This window comes from Gobio gobio (genome assembly GCF_949357685.1).
Source record: "Gobio gobio genome assembly, chromosome: 3".
NCBI lineage: Eukaryota > Metazoa > Chordata > Actinopteri > Cypriniformes > Gobionidae > Gobio > Gobio gobio.
The window spans coordinates 62,493,509-62,506,875 of NC_137099.1; the positions used below are offsets into that span (position 1 = coordinate 62,493,509).

The 13,367-nt window shown below is 44.0% G+C and overlaps 1 protein-coding gene across 1 annotated transcript in view; it reads right to left on the minus strand.

Annotated features, from left to right (window-relative positions):
* Window positions 1–1,126, minus strand: part of LOC307122996 (B-cell receptor CD22-like) — a 42,220-nt gene extending 41,094 nt beyond the window's left edge. The window contains exon 1 of the mRNA XM_079811365.1: window positions 159–1,126. The gene's annotated coding sequence lies outside the window, so the exon portion shown is untranslated. The remainder of the gene's footprint in view (window positions 1–158) is intronic.
* Between the last annotated feature and the right edge of the window lie 12,241 nt (window positions 1,127–13,367).

The window sequence follows — 13,367 nt, forward strand, 5'->3', positions numbered from 1 at the left end:
TGATAATTTGGGTCACTATAATCGTGATGTTAAATTTCCATACCGTTTCATCCCTACATCTGCAGGACTCAAACAGTAAGGAACAGGTAATGTCTCTTCTCTCAACAGCAGATTCTCTCATCAGAACATGAACGGGAATTTGTGACTTTAAAACTCACTTCACAGCGTTGCTGCGCATCTGCAGGACTCAGACGGTAGGTACCAGGTAAGGTTTCTTCTCTTAACAGCAGATTCTCTTATCAGACATTAGCGAGAGACTCAATAAGCAGCTTTACCAGCGATGTTGTACATCTTCAGAGCTCCATCAATACGTATAACAGTTCAGACTTTTCCACAGCCATACGGTTCTTCACGAGGCTTGTAATTTCAGAGAGAGAGAGGGTTAACAGGAGCCTTCAATGAGGGATTACTTCACGACAATACTCAGTGGAAGAGAGGATAATACAAAGCGTTACTTCACCAGTTCAGTTGTCTCGTGCTGGAATTTAGATGGAGACAAGTCGATCATCTCACAAGAATGGAAGCAGGCGTTGGGAGACTCTTCTCAGCATATCACACAGCACTCGTGTTCACTACAAATCCACAGCATTAATTCAGCGTGCATCAGGTAAGGCAAACAACTGCAAATCACTCACACAGTAGGGCTGATCAGAAACCTCGCTTCATCCATGCATTTGAATGGGAATATTCAACTCCCAATTCCTCTCCAGCGTCTCTGAAACAGATGTCCTCCTCAATAGTAAATTTCACATTCACAGTCTTTTCTTCCAGCTTTACATTTGATTCAACGATGTAATTAATTCACTTATCTTTCTCTCTTCCTCTTCCGGCACAGATCCAAGCAGCCGTTCAATCCAGTAATATTCTCCAAGCAGCTCTAAACGACAGCGTCCAATGTAAGCGCTCACCCAGGAGATCTTCTACCCCAAGACACAACGACAGAGACCCAGCCAAACAGCTGATTAACTGGACACCGGTCGACTTTCACCAGCTCGACCTCAACCCTGCCTTGACCCGACCTGAACTGAACTTCCCTTCACTTCTGAATGGCTCTTTTATCCTCCTCTTGTGAAACGGGAAGCCGGTGCAAACGCCGCTCCCCTCTCCCTCACACCTGCCGTGCATCAGCAGTAATTAGGTAGGGCAAAGTCTCTGCTGCACCCGGAACCGGAGTGAGGTGTTACACCAAAATACTTCCCCTCGGGGAACATGGAAAGAAAGAAAAGGTTCCGCTTTTCCCAGCATTTTGTCACCCGTGACACAGACATGATGTTTTGTGCACCTATTTCCCTGCCAATAACGACCAAAACACTCTCAACAGATATCGAGTCATCTGCCGGCATGCACTTACACGCATGTCGAGCAGACAAACTAGAGAAACCGTACGAATTTGAAGACATTTTACCAGCTACGCTGATAAATCAGCACTACAACTTCTACTCCTAATCCACAACAATATCCGATGTAATATAATTAGAAAAGGAAAAGTTTGAAACTTACTCAGTTTCCCCACACACTCCCCGTTCACACGCTTCCCACAATCACTCCGCACATGCGCACGAGAGAGAGAGAGAGAGAGAGAGAGTGAGAGAGTGAGTGAGTGAGTGAGTGAGTGTGTGTGTGTGTGTGTGTGTGTGTGTGTGTGTGTGTGTGTGTGTGTGTGTGTGTGTGTGTGTGTGTGTGTGTGTGTGTGTGTGTCTGTGTGTCTGTGGGCATGTTTTTGTGAAATATCAGGACACAAATGTGTATAATGACATGGGTATGACACAGGTATTACAAAAAGAGGGTGAAATATGAGGACGTTCCCCATGTCCTCACTTTTCAAAATGCTTATAAATCACACAGAACACGTTTTTTTTCACAGAAAGTGAACTGCACAGTCTCCTGTGAGGGCTAGGTTTAGGGGCAGGGGCAGTGTAAGGGGATAGAAAATACGGTTTGTACGGTATAAAAACCATTACGCCTATGGAATGTCCTCACATTTCACAAAAACAAACATGTGTGTGTGTGTGTGTGTGTGTGTGTGTGTGTGTGTGTGTGTGTGTGTGTGTGTGTGTGTGTGTGTGTGTGTGTGTGTGAGAGAGAGAGAGATTTTGATTTTTTTTTTTTTACTTTATTCCACACAATCAATTATACAAATTCATTAACATTGAATCTTAAACTATACACCTCAATGCAAGAATAAAGAAAAAGATAAATCCCCCTCCATGACAGCACAGAAAATATTCTTATAGCACCACTGCATTTCAAATTATAATACTTAAAATCAACAGCAATTCTAGACTTCACATAAGCTTTAAAAAGACACAATGTCTTGACCAGGCCTGTTTTCTATTCTATTTTTCCTGCTCACATAAATTGCAAGTTTTGCTTGACCAACCACAAAGTTGATCAGCTGCCATTTTATTCTTTGCTTTTGGCTATACCCTGCCCCAAAAATAAAAGCATCATGTGTGAATTTTTCTTCAAATTTTAAAAACACTTGACTCAATACATCAAAAATTGATTTCAGTCTTTCGCATTCTAAAAAACAATGAAAAACTGTTTCCCTTAAACCACAAAACACACACTGATCACTGACACTCGGATTAATAACAGAAATAAAAGCACTAACTGCCACAGCACCGTGTAAGATTCGCCATTGTAAATCTCCAGATTTCTTAATCAATGGTGGTTTATAAAACACTCTCCAAAATGGTTTTGCTTTTTCACCCATCCCCAATTTTTCCTTCCAGACTGTATCAACTCTCCCAGTTAAAACAACTCTATTAAAAACTTTAACACAACATTGATATAAAACCTTCCCCTTCACTTTATCCAAATCCAAATCTTGTAACTCGTGAAGGTCCAACAATGGACCTGACATGCCCTTCAAGTCTGGAGTAATCCTGATGTTTGGAACAAGATCTTTTGTAGCAGGAACCTCAAAGCCTCCATCACAGTCCAAAAGCAGTGCGATTTCCCCATCTGTAAGCCTCTTCTTCCACATCTCTACTACTTTTCCTGCCTGGCGAACCGACCTGTACCCCAGCAAAAGGGCTACTGCTGTAATGTCACTTAAGTCAGGGCCAGCTACCCTGACAATTTGCCTCAGCTTCACAGTTCCAGAGGCACACAATGTCTAAGTGAGACCCGGCACTTCATCCGCCAAGTCCAGACGAGCCCCCTTGACAAGAGGCTCCTCCAAAAGCAAAAAAAGCGATTCCAAACTGTCCTTTTTTTCAAAAGTAAAGAGTACTCATGCTTTAAAAAGTCCACAGTAAAAAGGAGATATGCCATTCAGGTGCAGCTTCCTGTAATCCACAAAGAAGAGCCCTACATCAAGTCCAAGTCCCTCCACTCTTTGTAAAATAACCTTGGTCACATTCCTCCACACCAAGTCATCAGGTCCTGTTAAAAATCTCTGGATGAATTGTAAACGAAATGCTGCCATTCTGCTTGGTAGATGCACCAAACCTTGTCCACCTTCATCTTTAGATAAAAAACATACACCTTGTGGAATCCAGTGCAAGCAATCCCAAAAAAAATCCACAAAAATTATTTGCAGCCGAGATAATGGCCCTATGGGGGGATCTACACAAAACAACTTATGCCAGAGTGTTGAGGCTACCAAATTATTAACTATCAACACTCTTCCCCTAAAGGATAGTTGTGAATGAATCCACTTCCATTTAGCCAATCTACCCACCATTTGCTCTACCATTCCATCCCAGTTTCTTTGCTGCATAACTATCCCCAAGATACACTCCCAGATACTTAAAACCTCCCCTTTTCCAAGTTAATTTATCAGGTAAAATTGGGAGACCCTGATCCCATTTTCCTAAAACCAATGCCTCACTCTTATCCCAATTGACTTTCGCAGCTGCGATGGTTCCAAAATCTTTTAAAATAGCCGCCATTTGGCTAATATCTCGCTGTCCTTTAACCATAATTACAATATCATCAGCATATGCTGAGACCTGATGGTGTACATTTCCAAAAGAAAAATCTTCAATTTTTGAACGCACTTTATTCAACAGAGGCTCAATAGCCAGAGAATATAACATTCCCGATAGTGCACAACCCTGTCTAATACCCCTAAAAACCTTAAAAGGGGCACTCAAACCACCATTGATTTTCAAAACACTTTCAACGTCCTGGTACATAACTTTGATCATTTTAATAAAATCTAATCCAAAATCAAAAGCATCTAAAATTTTCCAGAGATATCTGTGTGATATCAGAGATATCACAATATGTTTGATCCACATGAATGACTTCCCCCATCACCTTTTTCAGCCTATTAGCCAAAGTTTTTGAAAATATTTTCAGGTCAGAGCATAGCAAGCTCACTGGTCTCCAGTTCTTTATTTCTTGTAGATTTCCTTTTTTTGGCAGTAAGGTAATCACTGCTCTTCTGCAGCTTAAGGGCAACAGCCCCTCAGTTAGGCTCTCATTGAGAACACCCAACAGGTCATTACCCATAACCGGCCAGAACTCCCTGTAAAACTCCACAGGGAGTCCATCCATGCCAGGGGCTTTGCCCCCCTCCATTTCTTTCAGAGCAATGAACAGCTCCTGCTCACTCAGCGGCCTCTTCAGATCCGCTTTTGAGCTCTCTGAAACACTGGGTAGACCTTTGCAGAATTGAGCAGACAGACCATCATTCTCAGCATATTCGCTGCTGTACAGTCCAGCATAGAACCGTACTGCTCTCCCTCTTATCTCAGAGGGTTCTGTTAGCTCCTGCCCATTTTCGGAGTATAAGCAGTGAATGCAACGACTCTGACCATTCTTTCGCTCAAGACTGAAAAAGAACTTAGATGGGGCATCCATTTGTGAAAGATTTAAAAACCGAGATCGAACCAATGCTCCTTGTGCCCTGATTCCTAATAGATCTATGAGAATAGATTTTTTGGATTTAAGAGTCTCCAAATGTCTCTGATCTTTGGTAACATCAGCCAAATCCTGTAATTCAACTATTTCACTTTCTAACTTTTTCATAGATCGTGTCATGTCCCTGGTAACATTGAAAGTGTATTGTTTACAAAACATCATTATTTTAACCTTACCAACATCCCACCACTGCCGCAGATTTACAAATTCCTGTTTTCTTATTTTAAAATTATCCCCAAAAAAAACAAAAAACATCCCTAAAATGTTTATCATTTAACAAAGATATGTTGAAATGCCAATAGCCACTTCTAGCCTTGTCACATGGTGTTTTGGTGATGGTTCATGTTCCTTGTTCCTCGTTCATGTTTTTAGTTTATCATTGTTCTTGCTTTGTTTTAGTGTCATGTTCACTGTCTTGTCATGCACTTCTTGGTCTTGTCATGTGATTCCCATGCCCTCATGTGTTGTCATGTCATTGGTTCATTGTCTCATCACTGTTCACAGGTGTCACTTGTCTTGTCATTAGTCTGTGTGTATGTAAGCCCTCATGTTTGCCATGTGTCTTGGTCAAGTATTGAATGTTGTAACCCGCTGTTGGTGAGTTTCGTTATAGTCAAGTCAAGTCAAGTCTTTGTTTTATGTTTGGATTATGTTTGAAATAAAACTGCACATGGGTCCTTCAACTTGCCTCCAGTGGATAACCTCGTTACAGAATACTTGACCGTCAACAATGGACCCAGCAGTTGCCCTCCTACGCCTTCATCAAGGCCATCAGGCCATTGAAAATTATGTCCAGGACTTTATTGAACTCAGTCATGTGGTTAACTTTAATGACGTGGCCCTCAAGGACATTTTTAGGTTTGGGCTAAATGACTCTATCCGCTCACAGATGCCAGGGGGGAAGATCCATTTTTCCCTGGCCCGATATATTGACTTTGCTCTTCTGCTGGCTGGGTCTTCTTTTACGGTGGGGACTGTGGAGGAGGGGCCCCACAACCCCACAGTACCCACCACAACCCAGCCAGAGTCATCCGCTCCAGCCCACGTCCATGCTCCAGCCCACGTCCATGCTCCAGCCCACGTCCAGGCTCCAGCCCACGTCTAGGCTCCAGCCCAAGTCCAGGCTCCAGCCCAAGTCCACATCCAGGCTCCAGTCCACGTCCAGGCTCCAGTCCACGTCCAGGCTCCAGTCCACGTCCAGGCTCCAGCCCACGTCCAGGCTCCAGCCCACGGCCACGTCCAGGCTCCAGCCCACGGCCACGTCCAGGCTCCAGCCCACGGCACCGTCCAGGCTCCTGCCCACGGCCCCGTCCAGGCTCCTGCCCACGGCCCCGTCCAGGCTCCTGCCCACGGCCCCGTCCAGGCTCCAGCCCACGGCCCCGCTGTCCCGCCCAAGAAATTTTTTTTTGGGGGGCAAGGGGTACATGGAGGCCATGAAGGCCACGCCTCTGTGGCCTGGTGAACTGCCGTTACCGCCATGGCCTGATGAACTACCATTGCCGCCATGGCCTGGTGAACTGCCGTTACCGCCATGGCCTGATGAACTACCATTGCCACCATGGCCACCCACGCCTGAGGGTCCAGGTCCTCCCACGCCTGAGGGTCCAGGTCCTCCCACGCCTGAGGGTCCAGGTCCTCCCACGCCTGAGGGTCCAGGTCCGCCCACGCCTGAGGGTCCAGGTCCTCCCACGCCACAGGGTCCAGGTCCTCCCACGCCACAGGGTCCAGGTCCTCCCACGCCACAGGGTCCAGGTCCTCCCACGCCACAGGGTCCAGGTCCGCCCACGCCACAGGGTCCAGGTCCGCCCACGCCACAGGGTCCAGGTCCGCCCACGCCACAGGGTCCAGGTCCGCCCACGCCACAGGGTCCAGGTCCGCCCACGCCACAGGGTCCAGGTCCGCCCACGCCACAGGGTCCTGGTCCGCCCACGCCTGAGGGTCCAGGTCCTCCCACGCCTGAGGGTCCAGGTCCTCCCACGCCACAGGGTCCAGGTCCTCCCACGCCACAGGGTCCAGGTCCTCCCACGCCACAGGGTCCAGGTCCTCCCACGCCACAGGGTTCAGGTCCTCCCACACCACAGGGTCCAGGTCCTCCCACGCCACAGGGTCCAGGTCCGCCCACGCCACAGGGTCCAGGTCCGCCCACGCCACAGGGTCCAGGTCCGCCCACGCCACAGGGTCCAGGTCCGCCCACGCCACAGGGTCCAGGTCCGCCCACGCCACAGGGTCCAGGTCCGCCCACGCCACAGGGTCCAGGTCCGCCCACGCCACAGGGTCCAGGTCCGCCCACGCCACAGGGTCCAGGTCCGCCCACGCCACAGGGTCCTGGTCCGCCCACGCCACAGGGTCCAGGTCCGCCCACGCCACAGGGTCCAGGTCCGCCCACGCCACAGGGTCCTGGTCCGCCCACACCACAGGGTCCAGGTCCGCCCACGCTCCCAGGCCCGTCCAGGTCATGTCTGGGTCCGGTGCCCCTGCACGGGCCTGGCCCACCATCCCTCCCCCAAGACCGCCCCCCAAGACTTTTTGTTAAGACTCTTTGTTAGGCTATTGATGTGTTGGTGTTGTTTGGGCGTCAGGGGCCGCCCATAGAGGGGGGGATCTGTCACATGGTGTTTTGGTGATGGTTCATGTTCCTTGTTCCTCGTTCATGTTTTTAGTTTATCATTGTTCTTGCTTTGTTTTAGTGTCATGTTCACTATCTTGTCATGCACTTCCTGGTCTTGTCATGTGATTCCCATGCCCTCATGTGTTGTCATGTCATTGGTTCATTGTCTCATCACTGTTCACAGGTGTCACTTGTCTTGTCATTAGTCTGTGTGTATGTAAGCCCTCATGTTTGCCATGTGTCTTGATCAAGTATTGAATGTTGTAACCCGCTGTTGGTGAGTTTCGTTATAGTCAAGTCTTTGTTTTATGTTTGGATTATGTTTGAAATAAAACTGCACATGGGTCCTTCAACTTGCCTCCAGTGGATAACCTCGTTACAAGCCTTTATATTCGCTATAAAAACTTGGCATGTAACTAAGCAATGGTCCGAAAAACCTACTGGAGCAATTACACATTTTTTCATTATATTAAAGTGGTGCTTTATAACAATAAAATCTATCGATTCGGGCTAGGGATATAAGACTTCCTCTTGCATGTGCCCATGTGTACTGTCTGACATCATTATTAAGACCCCGCCAAATATCACATAAACCATGAGTCTCAACCAGCTCACATATCACACGAGCTGAAGCAGCATGTGGCTCTACATGATTCCGATCCAATACATAATTCTCTGTGCAATTAAAATCTCCCCCAAAAAACAAATAATCATCACAATCACAGTTCTGCAAAATATTATTAACACTGTTAAAAAAAAGAACTCTTTCAGCCCCATTCGTTGGAGCATATATATTCAGAAAAACAAAATTAAATCTTTCAAATGTTGCTTTTAAAAGCATTAGTCTACCTGGTATTACCTGCTTCAATTCATATGAAACAGGCAAGAATTGTTTTGCAAAAAAAACAGCCACCCCTCCTCTGACTGAACTCATATGAGTAAGCACAACTTCCCCATCCCACTACTTTTTCCAATCAGTTTCATTTAGACTGTCACTGTGAGTTTCTTGAACAAATATAACATCCAAGCTTTTCTGTCTAATTAACTCAAAAAGTAATCCCCTTTTCTTTATATCTCTTGCACCATTCAGATTCAGAGTGCCCATTCTTATCGCACTCATTAGAATGTATATAAAAAGATATGCGGCAACCATTATCTTAAACGAGCAAAAGATCTTATGTAGTTTCAAAACCATCCTCATTTTTTTGTTTCAGTTTCAATTTAGAAACAAATTTCTTCAACCTGAACACTTCCTGAGAAGTGAAATGATCCTCACTATCACCCCTGATCATTGTTACAACAGAGTCTATGAACATTTTGCGGTCAGGAAAATATTCCTCCACCTGGACATTTTTCATATTCTTCGTTTTTTGTAGGAATAATCTTATTTTTCCAAAAGTGTAACCACCTTGGCATTCTGGTGTACTCATGCTAACTGTTGCCTCACCATCAGAGTCCTCAACTGTGCTACATTCAGTGTCATCATTTTTATTTTCTGAGTCTACTGTCACCTGACCAGCGCCTATTCTCTTTGGGCTTTTCTTTGGTCTTTTTCTTTTAATAGAGGGAGTTTTAAAAAGTGCTTCCTCCCTCACCATATCCAAACTGTCTTCAGCCTCAATAGCTTCTGCTACAGCAGATACATCCTCCTGAGACACATCAGTTTCATTTTCTACATTTCTTGCACCTATCACCGAAGTTTCCTCATTCTCAGCACTTCTCCCATCCTCCACACGCTCAACTTCCCTACCAGAAGCAGCACTAGTCTCAGCTCCAGCACTCCCATCATCCATCCTTTCATTATCCATCATTTCTTCATCATTAACATTCGCAGTACAAGTATTCCTAACGTGGCCCTCTTTTCCACATCGAAAACATTTCAAAATATCAGAGGTGGCAAAAACCACATAATCATGTCCATCAATTCTAAATTTGAAAACCACACTCAATTCCTCTGCATCGTTCTTCAAAACCATATAAACCTGACGTCTAAAACAAACGACATGCTTTAGTAACGGTGATTTACAGCCAAGCGGGATCTTTTTCATTTGGGACACTACTTTGCCATGCCTTGAAAGCTCTGCAAGCAAGAGTTCATCTTTAATGAACGGGGGAACGTTGGACAGAATAACTTTTTTTGCCGGTTGAAGCAGCGGCATTACAGGAATGAAAGTATCCTGTATAACAACGCCATTCTGCACAACACTGTTTACTTTTTCAATAGTGTCCAGAAAAACAACAACAGCACTGTTCATTCGCGACGCTGATAATATACTGTCAAAACCGACAACTTCTCCTACAGCCAAAGCACATTGTTCTACCGAAACATTAAACACAGGCGCGAGCTTGATACCGTGTCTACGCGACAACCGGTCCAAACCCACGCACTCTGAAGATGCCATTGCAACCCAGCAAACGCTGGATAACAGCGGCTCTCCGTTCACCCAAAAAGACTCTACCTACCCTATTTTATACAATCTCAAACTTAGAAAAGATATACTCCAAAAAACTTTCAAACAGAAACAGTATGAAACCACGCACGCACTCACTTCACTCACTCAGCTCATCAAACGCCCGCACATGCACACAGAGAGAGAGAGAGAGAGAGTGAGTGAGTGTCTGTGAGTGTGTGTGAGAGAGAGAGAGAGAGAGAGAGAGTGTGTGTGTGTGAGTGAGTGAGTGAGTGAGTGAGTGAGTGTGTGTGTGTGTGCGTGTGTGCGTGTGTGTGTGTGTGTGTGTGTGTGTGTGTGTGTGTGTGTGTGTGTGTGTGTGAGTGTGTGTGAGTGTGAGTGTGTGTGAGAGAGAGAGGGTGAGTGTGTGTGTGTGTGTGTGTGTGTGTGTGTGTGTGTGTGAGAGAGAGAGAGAGAGAGAGAGAGAGAGAGAGAGTGAGTGAGTGAGTGTGTGAGTGTGTGTGTGTGTGTGTGTGAGAGAGAGAGAGAGAGAGAGAGAGAGAGAGATTGAAAAGTATCTTTTAATTACTTTAAGTGACAAAAAACAACAAAATTACAATATTACATCACATTTTCAATTCACATTTGATTTTTTTTTATTTTTTTATATAAATTATTAAAATGATAAAAGCAACTCTCCTTCATCATCAACAGTACAAAGAACATTTTTAACAGCCCATTTTTTTATAAAACCCTGTAAATTGTTAGTCAACTTGTGATAAGCATATTCAATTTTAAGTCGAGCTGCTAATAGTCCTATAAAGACACCATTAACCTCTTTTGACCCTCTATTCTGGATCATATTTTTCCTTGAAATCCATATAGAAAGTTTAGCCACACCAAAAACAAAATTCATCAGAACATGTTTGTGTTTTTGCTTTACAGAATACTTTGGTCCAAAAACAAACAAAACAAAAGAAAAACATTCTCCCCAAATCAAACACCACTGTTCTAATAAATTAAATAACACTCCTAACCTATGACATCCACAAAATAAATGCACCAAAGTTTCATTTTGGGTACAAAAAGGACAGTCCACCCCTTGACTGGGATCTAAATGTGCTACATGTTTATTAGTGGCTATTGCCCCATGTATTATCCTCCATTGAAGGTCTCCTGTCCTTTTATCAATTGGAAGTTTATACAAAGATCTCCAACAGCCTTTTACACACTGATCTGGGCCAAAAAAATCTAACCATCTCGATGCTTTCATTCCTTCCAGAGATCTCATATGGAGTACCTTTACACACAGAATATAGGTTTGTTTCTTTCCCAGTTCTTCAAAAGAACCTAGTTGCACATTTGAAAAAGAAAGAAAACCATTCTCTGAACACAGCCTTTCTTCCACCGTGGGGGAAACATCAAGAAAAGGGAAAATGTATTCACACCCATCCTTCCATTGACCAATGACATCAGGATCACTAGCAAACTCCTTTAGTGAATGTGGCATTGACTCACAGACCTCTTGCACTATTTTTTTAATCAGTCTTTCCGATCTTATATTGGCTAATTGCCCCAACTCAACTAGAGATGAGTGCATCGCCTTAAAGAGATGGCCTAACTTTGTGCACCCTGCCTCTCTCAATGCTGAACGTAGGCTTGCAGACTTTAAAGACCTGGCACAAAAAAGTTAATTATAAAAAGTGGCTCTTCAAAGATCCACATACCAGGCAAGGCAGTTGAATCTCTTGATACCTTCAAAATCTGCCATGCCTGTAAAACTGAGTCATAAAAAGAGGATAAACCTCCCAAATCCAATTCCTCAGTTTTTAGCAGAAAAAGTTGCTTGTTGTAACCCAGCCTCCCTGCCGTCTGAAGAAGCATCTTCGCAGTTTCATGCCATCTCAAACCATTTCCATATAAAAATCTCTGTGCGGTCTTCAATCATAAAGTCACTATACGTGAGGATAAGTCAACAAGTCCCTGGCCCCCCTCACAAAGAGGAAGATAAAGGGCTGCAGCTCTAATCCAATGGCAGCCTGACCAGAAAAAATCCACCATTTTCTTTTGTAAACTTTGAATTAAAACGTTTGGTGGATTTAAAACCATAAATTTATGCCAAAGCATGGAAGCAACCAGATTATTGATCACTAATACACGTCCTCTGTATGACATCTGGGGCAACAACCATCTCCACTTTGACATTTTTGCACACACCTTCTCCATTATTCCCTCCCAGTTCTTTTCCTGAAATTGTTGTGTGCCAAAAAAAATACCCAACACTTTTAACCCATTAGTTCCCCATTTCAAACCTCCGGGTAAAAGTGGTATCTTTTCTCCTTCCCATTTTCCCACTTTTAAAGCCTCACTTTTATCCCAATTGACTTTTGATGAGGAAGCCTTCTCAAAGCCTTTATAATTGTACATACATCATCATCATTTTTAACAAATACACTGATATCATCAGCATATGCTGATACAACTAAAGAAGAGTCAAATGTACAGCCTGGTAAAACGAAACCAGTCAAATGATTCCTTAAAAAACACAGAAGAGGTTCAACCACTAGCGAATAAAGCTGTCCAGAAATAGGACAACCTTGCCTTATTCCTCTTTCTACTGGTATTGGTCGACTAAGCCCTCTTCCCACTTTAACCATGCATGAAGCACTCTTATAAAGAAGACTTATCCAGGCTATAAAATTCTCTCCGAAACCAAAAGCTTTTAAAACAGAAAACTATGATCTATTCTGTCGAAGGCTTTCTCTTGATCCAGGGATAAAATTCCAACATTCTGATCATACACTTTACACACATCTAAAACATCTCTCATTAAAAATAAATTATCCATTATGGTCCGATCAGGGAAACAATAGGTTTGGTCCATATGTACAAGTAGACAAATATAAGGCTTCAGCCTATAAGACAAAGCTCTAGAAAGCACTTTATATTCAGTACATTAGAGCGCAATAGGTCTCCAGTTCTTAATTTGAGTTAAATCTCGTTTTTTAGGAATTAATGTTAACACAGCTCGTCTACAAGAGGTTGGGAGTAAATTTTCTTGAAAAGAACTCACCAAAACCTCATGCACATCAGGTCCTATAATTTCCCAAAAATGTTTATAAAAGTCAATACTGAGTCCGTCTATTCCTGGTGAGCGCCCTGAGGTCAGCTGATTAGCAGCTATGGTGAGTTCCTCCAAACTTATTTCTTTGTCCAGCTCAGCTTGTTCAGCTCCACTTAGCTTAGGAAGACCCTCTAGAAGTTCTTGAACACAGTCCTCATCACACTGCTCCTTTCCATACAATTCTGTATAAAAAGCAGTAGCGCATCTCCTCATCTCCCCTCCATCTGTTGTTACATGTCCATCTGGACATCTCAGACATGTCATGCGATGATCTTTTACATTAGTCTTTTCCAAATTGAAGAAAAAAGTACTTGAAGCATTCATGTCTTTTAATTGAATATATCTTGACCTCACTAGGGCTCCTTTAACT